Source organism: Palaemon carinicauda, chromosome 8 (assembly GCF_036898095.1).
Source record: "Palaemon carinicauda isolate YSFRI2023 chromosome 8, ASM3689809v2, whole genome shotgun sequence".
Taxonomy (NCBI): Eukaryota; Metazoa; Arthropoda; class Malacostraca; order Decapoda; family Palaemonidae; genus Palaemon; species Palaemon carinicauda.
The window spans coordinates 28,728,676-28,741,175 of record NC_090732.1 but is presented as its reverse complement, the minus strand read 5'-3'; the positions used below and the strand labels follow the sequence as shown (position 1 = coordinate 28,741,175).

Here is a 12,500-nt window from a genome sequence, read left to right as displayed (position 1 = left end):
TCTCTCTCTCTCTCTCTCTCCAGAAAACTAATATTTACAAATAAAAGAAAATAGATAAAGGTTCGTAAGAAATAGAATACCCGTTATAGTCTTATCGAAAATTAACGTTCACTGTGGTTTGTTTACATCGTTCAGCAGTTCCTTAACAACAGTTACGTTATTTTTGACAATATTATTTAAAAACAAATATCATTTAAAATAATTTTAATAAATATTAAAAGTCTTAAAATTCTAAATTAAAACAGCTTCAACTAGTTTACGTCTGTTTGTCAGACATTGATGTCAATTTGTCCATATTCTTAAAATCTATCGCATGATTTTCCATGGTCATATGTTTAAAAACGGCGCTATAATAGTTTCTCTTCTTCCCATTCAGATTGAAAATCTGAGTGTTTTGTCCGATAAACCATAAGAATAGCTTTTCTCCTTCCCGCTCAGCTGGAGCGACTAAGAGTTCTGAACGTCAAACCCCGAGAATAGTTATCCTTCTCTTCCAGATTGAACATCTAGGTGTACTGTGCGTTAATGAATAGGAATAGTTTTTCTTTGTCCCTTTTACATGTTGCATCTAAGTTTTCTGATGATCAAACTTTAAGAGTTTTTTTTTTTTTTCATTCAGTTGGAGTGTAAGTGTTCTGCGGGTCAAACTCTAAGAATAATTTTTCTTCTTCTTTTTTGATGAAGAGTCTTAGTGTTCTGTGAGTGAATCCCTAACAATAGTTTTTCCTTTTCTTCTTCCATTTCAGATAGACCATTTAAGTGTTCTGTTGGTCAAACCCTAATAATAGATTTTCTTCTTCCCTCTCAGATGGAGTGTCTGAATGTTGTGTAGGTCAAACCCTAAGAAGACTTTTTTTTTACCCTTCTTTTTTCTTCTTTTTCCATTTTAGTAGGAGATCTGGAGCACTTCTTGGAGCAAATGTTTTGGTGTGGTACTGTTATTAACACATATTCCTGTTCTAATCAAATGTCTCTTCAATGTGTTGTAATATTTAGACTTGGTAGGTTGCTTCTTCTAAATAAGTCTAAGTAAGTTAACTTTAAAACAGTTTAATTCCTTTAAAACAGTAATCAACATCTCCATCATAGGAGTATAGATGGTTTGGTCGGATGACCATTCCGTATGACAACTTGATCAGAACTGACTAAAATATCAATATCAAAGATATAATATAGTCAGTTATCTCAGTATTTAAAGATATAATGTAAACTAAACATTAATAGAGGAAGACACCTGGATCCGGTGAGACACAACTCTTTTTCACTGTTTGTATTTGTGTTTACTTTTCACAAAAAGGTTACATTGCTAAGGTTTGGCATTAGCATCCTGGTTACGACTGACTATGGCATTTCTCACACTCGCTCCTAACTTCCACATTGACCTCTTAGGTCATTGATTTAAACATGTAATTTTACATACATCACATTAGCTAGGTCAGCTATCTTCAATTAATTGAACTCTAATGACCCGTTCAAAATATGTTTACTAGGAGTGTGACTGGATATATATATATATATATATATATATATATATATATATATATATATATATATATATATATATATATATATATATATATATATATATATATATATATAGGGCATATATATTTCATTAGATGCCCATAGATTCTTTATTTTAACATTTAGGACTTATATATTTTATTAGATGCCCAAAAAATGATTTATATTTTAAATGTATTACAAAATGTTTTTAAGATGTTTTTTTTTTTAAATGCAAATGTTCAAGAGTCTCCTCAACTACATATTACTAGCGTACTAACTGCTTTTCGTGCACAACACTTTTCCAAGACAATTGTACTCCTTTGAGCGAATGAAGGGGCCAACCTCAAACAGCTTTAAATTGAAATAAAATAGTTGTTTTGTCTGGACATGGCAAAACGTTCTGTTTAATCTCCAACTTATTTTTTCTGAACCTACGCCAAACAAAGATGTTAACGGCGATAAATATCATCTCCGTAACGCTGATTGCTGCCAGTAACACGTAGAAACGAAGGTCTGCATAAGTCGGTGTCAGGTGGTCCATCTCGGTTGATTTCATCAACTGCTTAGCCACTCGTGCATTGTATGTGAGAGGTAAAGATGGAATTGTAGTAGACCATGTGAAGTTCGCAAAGTAGGCCCGTTCTCTGATAATAGTCTTGATTCCTCGGACTGTGTAATTTGTGGACGTACCGATACCACCATCTGCTGCAACGAAGATTTTGGAATAGGACGTGGATCCGTCCGGGCATGATACATTGAAGCCGCCTTGTCATATCATATCCACGAGCCGTTGTTCAGTCTGCAATTGAACTTATTACGGTCAAAGGGATAAAGTTTTTCCAGACAATTTTCAATTGTATGGGAGAGAGCACCGTCTAGCACTATACCTAACTCGCAAAAATCCATTGAGTTTTTATGGAATTCAAAGGAGTCAGCTGTACATATCTTTTTATTCATTGCGTCTGAACAGTGAGTTAATTGATTTAAGTCTTTAATGACCGTATATGTTTCCTTGTCTGGGGAAATCAATATGTGTCCTGTCAAACTGGATATTACTGGATTTGAGTGATTCGTCATGAAAGTCGGAAATGTTGATATCCTGCAAGATTATCAGGCATTGGAAGAATCAAAGGGAATTATAATCATAATCCTGTGATTTTCAATGCTTACTGTAATTAGGCTGTAATAAAATTCCAACCTACGTGCGTCTAACAAAGGAATATAACCTAATTTCTCCCGTCCGTTCTCTACAATCAATGTTAAGTCTCTTATCGGCAACAAATGCGGTACCAGTACACCTTTAGTCGCTTACATATTAGCTTCCACATAGTCTTTTGATTTCTCAATGAAATGTGCAATTCTATTATGGATATGATCTATTTTTGAATTATAATACGTTAATGTTGCTAACAAATCTTGTACTTCCATATTCTGACTGATATTACTAGAATGTTCGTTCACCAAACTCATAATTTGATTGATTGAAGCCAACTGATTCCTTAGTTTTGATAAAATCAATTCATCTCCATGAGTCAAAAACTCAATTTTCTTATTTTGATTACTAATCTTAAGACGATTGGAAATCCCTAAGCCTAAACTTGCAACAAACCAAAGATGTTTAGTGCAGCAAAAATAAACGGGTTACATTTTTCAAGGATATCGTGTCTTACTGTACACATCAAAAGGTCACGAACCAAAGATTCTGCCTCGTAAGTCTTATTTTGCAAGTCGTCGGATAGCATCTCTGCAACTATTAGTGTCGATGCAAGCGAACTCTCTGTATTAAAAGGAAAGTGGCTTCTATGCATTTCATTTAATGAAACAGCATACCTTGAAATGGCACTCTTTAAGCTAGTGACATCATTCTCTGGGAGAAAAATTGCTTGCATGTTTACTTTAACAACTATGTTACTTGATGTAATAAAAACGTCTTCTTGTCTCTCTACTATAGTGCCATATTTAAAATCTATACTTTTAGTTTTAGAGCTCTTCCCACACGAGAAAAATGTCTCAGGGAACAATATCACTCCTAACAATAAAAACTTCATCTTGGAAATCTGTAATGAGAAAAAATATATGTAATTACTCCTGTATTAAGAAGAAAACAAATTTAACATGTAAATTTCATAGAAAAAGAATAAAAGAAAATTCCCTTACTTCCTTCTCTCTTATTTTAATTTCTTAGGTGAGCTAATGGTACAATTCTTTCATCAGTGGGGTGTGATTCGTTTTGAACTCTAAATCTATTGGCAGTTAATGTTTCCAAAATGCTAAATGGGCCTTCAAACTTAGGTGTTAGTTTATTATTGAGTCCTTTACGTACATTTACCTATATGTATACTTTATCACCCACGGTATATGTTTTAGTTGGCTTCGCTATTTTATCATGATTCCTTTTCATTATGATTTGTGATTCTTCTAAATTCTTTCAAAGGATATCAAAACAACTTTTGCCTGCATTCATACATTCTTTTACAGGATTTGATAAATTAGTTGTAGGCGTTAATACATGGAAAGGTGTTCTAACTGGGGTACCATACAATGTCTAGTGCGGCGACATTTTAATTAATGTATGATTTGAGTGATTCAGATTACTTAGTACCCCAGGTATTGCAATATCCCAGTTGGGGTCTGATCCCCCTAGTGTTAATCTTATTATGTTTAAAACCTTCCTATTCACTCTTTCCACTAGCCTATTCGACTCTGGGTGATAGATCATGGTATTGATTTTCTTTATGATAAGGAATTCACACAATGAGATCAGAAAGTGATTATTAAACTCTCCACCCGAGTCTGAGATTATCATGTCTGGAATTCCATGTTTACAAATATAACACTCGTGAAACTTCCTAGCGCATTCAATCGCAGTTTTAGTTTTAAGCGCTATTAGTTCTGTATATCGAGTCAAAGCATCTACAATTACTAAGAGGTGCTTATTTCCTCTGTCTGACTCGTAAAATCCTGTTAATAAATCTAAATGTATCCTTTCAAAGGGTTGATTGGGCACAGGATAAGCCCCTAGGCTGAAAGGTGTTTTTGTGTACCCTCTGTTTTCCTGACAAGTGCGACAAATAACTATGTGTTTTATTATATCTGTAAGCATCGTATGCCAATAAAACAATGATTTGGCTTTCTGTGATATTATGGAGAACACTGGATGTCCATGCAATGGGTTTGCATGCAACCAATTTAGGACAGTGGATATAAGTAAGATTGGTACCACTACCTGGTCGTTAGTCACATGTGGTGTATTGCGTGTTTTCCTTGTCACGGATCTACACAGAATATTGTCTTTGATTATATAATTCTGCTGCGTATACTTTATATATTCCCTATCCTTAGGATTTCCTTCCAAAGCATTTATAATTTTTTCTAATTTCTGATCTTTTCTCTGCTCAGTCTGTAATAATTCAGCACTCCAGCCCAGATCTTCTTGTTCAGATATAGTTTTAACAATAGGCATGGATGTTGATATATCTATTAATTCAGCTAAAGGCTCCGTACAAGATGACACGCGGTTGCGTGATAATGCATCAGCAATGATATTTGCTTTCCCTGGTAAATACCCGATTCTCGCGCCAAAGTCTTGAATGATCAGATGCCACCGAGTTTGTTTGGGGCTGTGACTGAAGCCTTTAAAGAAGACGGTTAGTGGTTTATGATCAGTAAGAACCTTAACTGGATAACCGGATATTATTAACTTAAAATGCACCAGTGAATTAACAATAGCTAGCCCTTCCTTGTCTATTACTGCATACTTACTTTCGGAAGTTCTCAGTTTTTGAGAATAGAAAGCTATCGGGAAAAATTGTTTTTCATATTGCTGTAGCAATACCCCACCTACTCCTAAGTGTGAGGCGTCTGTTGCAATGAAGAATTCCTTGCCAAAGTCAGGAAATTTTAAGATAGGAGAACTTCACAGGTCATCTTTTAATGTATAAACGCCTGTTGATGCTGCTCAGACCATAAGAAATCTACGCCCTTCTTTGTAAGATCCGTTATGGGAAGAGCTATTATTGAATAATTCATATAAAACGCCTGTAATATCCACTACACCCCAGAAATTGCCGTATTCCCTTGACATTAGTAGGTATCGGAAAGTTACGGATAGCTGACACTTTATCGTGGACTACTTTAAGATCTTGGCTAGACACCGTAAAACCCAAATAGAGAAATTCTGTTTTGAAAAATTCACACTTACTAATCTTTACCTTTAATTTAAATTGTCTTAGTCTATGTAGTACTAGTTCTAGTTTACGTAGATGATCTTCTAAGGTATTGGAAAAGATTACAAGGTTGTCCATTTAGGCAGGCAATATATTACCTAGCAGGTCTCCATACACTATGTCAATTATTCTTTTAAATGTTATGGAAGCACAACGTAAACCAAAGGGCATCCGTAAAAATTCATAATGTCCCCCGGCTGTGCTGAAGGCTGTGTATGGGATACTATTTTCTTCTAATGATATCCGGTGAAAGCCTTTAAGTAAGTCCAAAATAGTAAAATATTTATTCTGACCTAACAAAGATAAAATATTGTCAGGACGTGGCACTGGGAATCGATCAGGGATCGTTTCCGCATTCAAGCGACGGAAATCTACGCAGATACGCCATGTTCGATCTTTTTTCGGTACAACTATTAATGGACAATTATAAGGGCTGTTTGATTTCCTAATGACTTCTTCTAGCATTTTACCTACTTCATCATTTATCTCATTCTGGAATTTCATAAGGAGTCTGTACGATGGTACATAGATAATTTTCTGCTTCTCCTTCAACCTCATTTGATGTTCTATGACATCTGTCTTTCATAAGGATCCATCCGTAGTGGAACAAACATCATGATATTCACTTAAAAGTGCAAAAAATTTCTGTTGAATTTCCTCTTCTTGAATGTCTTTATTGATTTTATTTTTAATAGATTGCAAGAGGGATTAATTCGCAACTGCTTGAGCGTGATTGATTTCAGGGACGGTAAGAATACGATGTTTATAAACTTCTACATCCAAGATATGTTGATTTTTTGAATTACTAAAGTGGTATTTAAATGATTACAGACTTCAATATTAAATTGTTGATGTGAGCCTACTGTATAAATAGTTTGTGTGACGGACAATCCGTTAGTTTTCAAAGTGTCGGAAAGGATTAGTATTTCAGATCCCGGTAACGTTTTCTTTATTTGCACTATCAAACTCTAAGGTACGTTTGGCTAGATAGATTGCATGCAAGATGATATTATTGGTGAACAAAATTCTGTTGGGTCGCGTATATTATTTCTTTATTAGTGAGACAAGTTATTGGTTCTTTAACGTACGTCACTGTTTCATTTGTCGTCTCCTTTTTATCCAAAACTGATTTTAAGGTATTAGAAGACTTATAGAATTTTCCTTTGATATACACGCCATGCTTGGCAGGGGCTAAGATAATGTTTTGATTACCCATAGATGGATATCCTACAATTACAGCTGGATTCATACCAATGTTTTGTACAACAACAAAGGTATCGGCAAACGTGCAATTACCGACCTTGAACTAAACATGAGTTACACCTATTACATTTAATTCCTTATTTCCTATACCCGATAGCCTTACTCCGGACTTATCCATAGGGAACTTCGAAAACAACAAATTATGTGTCCTCAACTCCATGATATTACGTGGACTACCCGAGTCAAAAAATAATGTAAATCATTGGTGTTCTAAATTTACAGTATATAATTTTGGTCGTACCTCCTTTTGACTTACTATTTTATGAATTTGTTGCAAATCTACAGGGGCATGCACTAATTTATTTGATTGGGTCGTGTGTTTCGTATTAAAATTTATTGCCTCACAATGATCTGATAAAACATGGATTATTTAACACTACTGATGTTGACTTAAATGACCCAACATAACTTTCTTCCCCACTGGAGTTAATTATGTGGTATTTGCTTTGCTCTGCACATTCTGAAAATTAGTCTGACTTCGCGAGTTCTGGCTAGACGACCCAGGAACAGAATTATTTGAAGAACTTTTTGTTTGTTTCTGAACTACATTGACATTTGGCGGTTTCTTCCTATTGAACTGAAGATTTTTCTTTTTATTTCCATATGGAACTGACTGTGGAATTGGCTGTGGATTTGACTATGTATTTCTAGGATTCTTTTGTGTCTTACGCGAGTACCCCTGACTATATGAATAAGTTGAACTATTATGTAATGAACAGAATCTTGTTCTGCTGTCTGCAATCAATTGACCTTGACGTTTGCAATTATAACACTTCATTCCCGTGACTTGATTATTATTAACTATGTTTACTTGTTGCGGCTTTGTTTCATTTTTTGCAAAAACCTATGTAAACAATGGATCAAGATCAGTACACTTAGACATGATTTTCTTTATCTGTTTATATACGTCCAATTCTGTACTTACTGGAGTTAACTTTTTATCAAAATACCGCACTAAAGCTTCAGGCAGCATAAGTGTCATGCAAGTTAAATACATTAATCGTAAGAAATGTTATCTCTAGTAACCCAAGTAGAATTACCTAAAATATCTTGATAATCGTTTAGCCTGTCGGCAATGAGAGCTGCTCTCTCAATATCATTAAGCTGAGTCATAGTGGCTTGATTAAGTGTATTTCTTAATGTTAAAACTACATTCAAGGCTTCCTCACCGCCATGGACAGCACGTAGCATAACTTTGAAATCGTCCCATGTAACTGCCTCTTTGAACGAAACTCCCCTCAAATACGCACTCGCATCTCCTTTAGAAAAGTCTATAAAACTTTTAGCTTCTTGTAATTGTACAAATGGGTCTATAATTTGTTTAGCATTTAAATGGCCGTCGACAGAAGAAATCCACGACTCAACATTCTGAGGTAAGAAGCCATTGACCCGACCTTGAAAAGGAAGGATAGCTGATCGTGCATTAACTACCGTAACAATTGGAGCCGGGATGGGGTTACTCGGGCCGGGGGTGGGGTTACTTGGGCTGACAGGAGGTGTCAAGTTAACTTTAACTTGTTTTTTATCTCTTCGATTCCTTGCAATTTTATCAAAATCTCTATATTAATACAGACGTCCACTGCGTAAACGCATAAACACTATTCAAATAAAGATCATAACATAATCCCCCAATTCAATGATACAAATATAATGATATTTCCCGAGAACTTCTGAAAGAAAACGGAATTAGCACAGAGAGAAAAAAAAATTCACGACGAGAATTCGAAGTTGAATAAAGTTTCCTTTCATGAAAGAAAAAATTAAGATTAACAAACATCTCACCCAAGCAGTAATGGACAATTGACTCGTGATAACTACACTTCACTGTCTAAAACTGAATTGCATAAAGAAATGTACTTAGCTTGGGTTTATATGGGCGAAGGGTGATGTCGTCATTTCCTCTCTCTCTCACTGGTTTGCGAGAGTTTTGATGTTTGGGTGAATGTTTTCGGTCCAATTTCCCATTGTAATATTGAATGTAAAGTTTCCTGGATATGATTCTCGAATGTTTAACAAATGTTGAATGTCAGTCCTTGGTTTTCTTGAGATGTTGATTAAAGATTCAGTTCCTCAGTTTGTATAACATTTATTTGTTGGTATTCAATGTTTTCATTTCTTCGGTGGACGTAGATACTTCGTCAAAATCGTAGATTCATTACTGTTGATTCTCATGATACTAAAGTTGATTTATGTTGAACGCTGGTTCATGAAGATCTTTCTCTGGTTCTTAGAGTTTTATTCACTGCCACCAATTGTTGGTGTGGTACTGTTATTAACACACATTCCTGTTCTAATGAAATGTCTCTTCAATGTGTTGTAATATTTAGACTTGGTAGGTTGCTTCTTCTAAATAAGTCTAAGTAAGTTAACTTTAAAACAGTTTATTCCTTTAAAACAGTTATTAACATCTCCATCATAGGAGTATAGATGGTTTGGTCGGATGACCATTCCGTATGACAACTTGATCAGAACTGACTAATATATCTGGGTTCATTGGCACCTGATAATACCCCTTCAGGAGGTCGAGCGTAGAGAAATCCTTTGCTTTGTGCAGATAGGAGGTCACGTCAGCACTTTTTGGATTAGAGGTAGAGATCCGGTTCTGTTTGCATGTTCAGGCGCCTGTAATCGCTGCACAAACAGAGGGAGCCATCTTTCTTAAGAACGATGTGTAAGGGTGACGACCAATGGCTGGAGGCCTTTTGGCAAAGGCCCATTTCCTCCATTTCGGCGAATGTCTGTTTGGCGGCTGCCAGACGTCTGAATTTTGCAAAGAATGGGGGTCCCGTTGTCTTGATAGGGTTATAAACACCGTGCTTGGCAGGAGCCTTGGGCGTTTGGTGAAGTTCTGGATGGTGAGCTTAGGCATCCGTTGGTGCGCTGATGTGGAAAGCGAGGTTAGAGGGGGCGGGTTGAATAGGTGTCGACAAGTATGAATCTACGTTGACCAATCGTCGGTGGGCGACATCGACCAGAAGGTGGAAATGAGAGAGGAAATCCACACCGAGGATTGGCAACGTGATGTCAACAACGAAAAACCTCCAATTAAATTACCGTTTCCAAACGATAATGTGAGGTTCTCGTAACCGTTGGTGGGTATCGCAGGTCCGTTATCAGTTACCAAGCGAACGTCGTCAGACGTAGACAGACTACGTCAGGTCTTGAAGAGTTCCCTTGGCAAAAGAGAACGACAAGCACCTGTGTCTACCAAAAATCGCATGCCTGCTCCTAAATCATGTAAAAAGAATAGATTAGATACACGCAAGACCACCGCCACGTGCGATGGCCTACTTACAATTTTTTTGGCCACTGACAATCCTTGGCATATTTCTTTGCGGTTGCCCTAAATCTGACGTGGTAGTAGCAAAACTGCGGCAGATAAGGGGCAGTAAATGGATAAATAAGTCATTGGTTGGGGCGCGAGTGTGCGGAGGGTGGTGGGCGGCTCTGTCACCACTTCGGCACATTACGGGTTAGGCGTGTATGTCCTACGGCATTCACGTCAGCTTCGGTTGTTGTTGAATAGGCGTCCTCTTCGTCAAGAGTGCAGGCGTTGATGGAGATCTTGAATTGGCTGTCCATAAGGGCGTCGGTTTTGGTCATCAAGTCCTTTATGGTTAAACTATCGACATCGGGTATAGTAGCGCGTACAGGTTCGGTTAAGCGGCGTATCCAAAGGGCACGAAGTAGGTTCACCTAAAGAGGAAAGCTGTCTGCGGCAGGTTGAAGGCGAGCGATACTTCTCTTTTCCATGAAGGCGAGTGAAGCCCTTTGGTGCCCCAACAGTTGTTGAGATAGGTGAAAAAGCTTTGCTTTACGGACGGCTGGCAACGGCGAGTACTGCTGCAAAAGGTATATTTTGAGGGTGTCATACGCTATTGGGGTGTCTCCTTATTCACAAAGCCAGTCGAATATTTCTGGGAAGGTGTGCTCGGGTATCGCCGCAAGAAAATAATCTGCTTGGTGGTTGAGTAAGTCACGCCCTAGATGCAGAACTGGACTTCTGCGCGCTGAAACCAAGCAAACGCCTCTCCGATGCTGAAGGATAAAAGTTTTAATAGGGCGGCACCAACTTCCAAGGTGTTCGCCATAGACACAATGACGGAGGGGCAAGGGGGGGTGGAAGGCGGGTGAAGCGAGTCGACTTCTGGGGTCACCAATGTGACGGGCTGAGAGAAGGTTGTGACTCAAAGGCAGGAGGAAAGCAATTAAGTAACTTTTTTACAAGTACTAGCCTTTATATACAAAAACACAATGGAACAGGAAATTTCTTGTTTAACTGATACCTGACTGGTTAACACTTAACGATGAGAAAAAGATACATGTTTATTCATGTGTTTTTTAGGGCGAGGGGAGAGGGAAGATACAAGCATAATATATACACAAAATGAAATGTCGTTTCTATGTACGATCGTGTGACACACGGTTGGTACAGGATTAAAACCTTTTATCCAAACTATATCCATGCTCCCCCTTCCATTGATATTGTTTTTATAGTGCAATATATATATATATATATATATATATATCACTTTATTAGAAATATTTCCATTTAAAAACGTTTACATTTATTTATGTTTAAAACAACCTCCTGGGTTTTGTCTATTGCAAAATCGTTGCATTAAGTTTAGTCTTTTTACAAAAGAATATTATGTGGGTTAGAGACTAAATCTAATCCTTATTCCTCTGTTGGATAATTAATCTTACAGATGATTATAATATGTTTAGTAAATTAGTTTTAGTTAGAAATCTTATAAAACAGTTTTCACCCTCTACTTATATCGTTTTCTCCGTGTTTTCCTAGTAGATGGTTCAAAGAGCAATTAAATTTGAGTCTTGCTAATTTCACTTCCAGATCCTTTCTTTGCAGATTATTTTTCTTAGTTTATCATTATGTGTGAAATGTCCTCTACTACATTGCATGTGCTACACAGAGGTGTATTTGTCATGTTGAAATTATGTAAATATGCATTTACTTAAACATGTCCAATTCCCATATTTCCCATTAAGGTTTCTATTTTCCTATTTCTACAATAAGCTGTCTTCCAATTTTCTATAATAGGTTTAAACGTACCGACCCACTGACTTGATTTTATAACATCCCACTCCATTTTCCAGGTTTCTATCCTTTTTCTCTTTAATATTGTTTTCTTTGTCTGTCATCAACAAGTGGTTATTGATTGTACAAGGTTTGTTTAACCCTTGTTTAGCTGTTGCGTCTTCCAGCTCGTTTCCAAGGATTCCTTTGTGGCTTGGAATCCACTGCAGTTGTACAAAACTGTAATTGCTATTCATTTGAATTAACATCTCCTGTATATTGTGATTAACGTTCTGAATTTTTTTTGTATACTTATTTATCATTGAAAGGGCGGACAATGAATCTGTGAATATTACGGTCTCTTTGCTCCTCTAATTACACCCTGTCCATTTCAGTGCTTCCCATATTGCCAAAAATTTGGCACCCAGAATAGACGTTGCTGGGTTTAATCTAAAACTACAATAAAA

The 12,500-nt window shown here is 36.7% G+C and overlaps 2 pseudogenes; one reads left to right on the top strand and one right to left on the bottom strand.

Annotated features, from left to right (window-relative positions):
• Positions 1-8,108, bottom strand: part of LOC137644734 (piggyBac transposable element-derived protein 3-like) — a 14,858-nt pseudogene extending 6,750 nt beyond the window's left edge.
• The window catches only part of LOC137645161 (opioid-binding protein/cell adhesion molecule-like), a 618,995-nt pseudogene that overhangs the window by 188,857 nt on the left and 417,638 nt on the right, over positions 1-12,500 (top strand).